At 38.9% G+C, this 1,546-nt stretch overlaps 1 protein-coding gene across 1 annotated transcript in view; it reads right to left on the minus strand.

Annotated features, from left to right (window-relative positions):
- Positions 1-1,546, minus strand: part of ptprua (protein tyrosine phosphatase receptor type Ua) — a 502,564-nt gene that overhangs the window by 177,446 nt on the left and 323,572 nt on the right. The window lies entirely within an intron of this gene.

Genomic DNA, 1,546 nt, shown 5'->3' on the forward strand with positions numbered 1-1,546 from the left:
AGCATTGGTGAAAATAAATGAAGTAAATAAAAGTTGATCATCTTAATTATCACTGTATATAACTCATGCACCGAGATAATTTTTTCATTTTTTTTTTTTCAAAATTAGTTGTTTTGAGAAATTTTACTGTTGGTGGGTGAGTCAAACAGATACTGGCTTTTAAACAAATGACATAGACCAGGGCCCCCATGTACAAATCTTGCAGACACAAATAAGTCAACTGACTGTGGAAATGTGCACGGCCCCATGCCAACTTCATAGATGGTGAACATGCTTCTGCAGGTTTTGGTCTGTTGGTGACACTAAGAGGACATGCTGGGAAGCTGTTAATAATGTAAAACCAATTATTAGACAAACCTGAGGGGTGTACTTTAATGAGAGGTTTCCTGCTTAGCCAGTTATGTTTAGTTCAAAGTGACAGGATTTCTTTGTGAGTGTGTGTGGGGGCGAGGGGGGGGGGGTTTGCTCAAGGGCCCAGGGAGGAGGAAATGAGAGTGTTTCACCTTTTCCACACACATTTTGATGTTTCAGTCAGCAGGGGGATTTGAACCGGTGACCCTTTTTAAACTGATTAAATGTCAGCAGTTTAACAGTAAACTTCATGACAGCTTTTACTCATTTTCATTTAATCATCTGATCTGGTTAAAAAAAAAAAAAAGAAAGAAAAAAGACAAGGATTCTAATCTTCAGTAAAATGTCAGCCCAGTTGACCAGAGTTTTATTTTAATTCACCTGTGTGGTTTTCAGTGCAAGAATTAGATACGATGTTTAAACATGAATCTACCTGGATGCTGTATTCTTGCTGTACCACTAAGGTGCAGTTGGCCTTCAATAAGCTTAATAAAAGGATTGTGCAACACATCCCCATCAGAAGTACAGTATACCAAGTTGGCAACGTAAAACTGGTCTGTAGATTTTTCATTTTTCTGGATTTGTTGCACATTGTTAAACAGCATTATGTTTAGCCCAGTCTCTACTGCTGTCTCTGATCCTGTAAACCTGGACTCTCTTCATCCATATCTTAAGCAGTCTGTTACAAATCTCAGGATGGTTTTAGACTCTGATTTAAGTTCATTAAACAGATTAACTCTGTTCTACAGAAAAGCTTCTTCCAGTTAAGGCAGATAGATAAGTTTAATCAGTGTTGACCAGATCTGACCTTGAAAAATGAGCCCCATGCTTTTATCACTACCTGGCTGGACTACTGTAACATTCTTTATGTTGGGGTCAGTCAGGCTTTTCTTTCACGTCTCCAGCTCATAAAAAAATAAAATAAAATGCTGCAGCTCGGCTTTTAATAGGAACTCGTAGGTTTGATCACATTTCACCAGTTTTGTCTTCGCTTCACTGGCTCCCAGTACATATCAGAATTGATTTTAAAATTCTCCTGTCAACATTTAAGTACCTAAATGGCCTTGCACCTTCAGATCTCTCTGACCTACTTCAACCATATGTTCCTTCTTGGGCCCTGAGCTCATCAGACCAGCTGCTTTTGGTTTAAGCTCAGAGGAGATCGGGATTTATCAGTCGTGGGTCATAAACTGCA

This window comes from Nematolebias whitei, chromosome 19, assembly GCF_014905685.2.
Source record: "Nematolebias whitei isolate Nwh7 chromosome 19, NemWhi1, whole genome shotgun sequence".
NCBI lineage: Eukaryota > Metazoa > Chordata > Actinopteri > Cyprinodontiformes > Rivulidae > Nematolebias > Nematolebias whitei.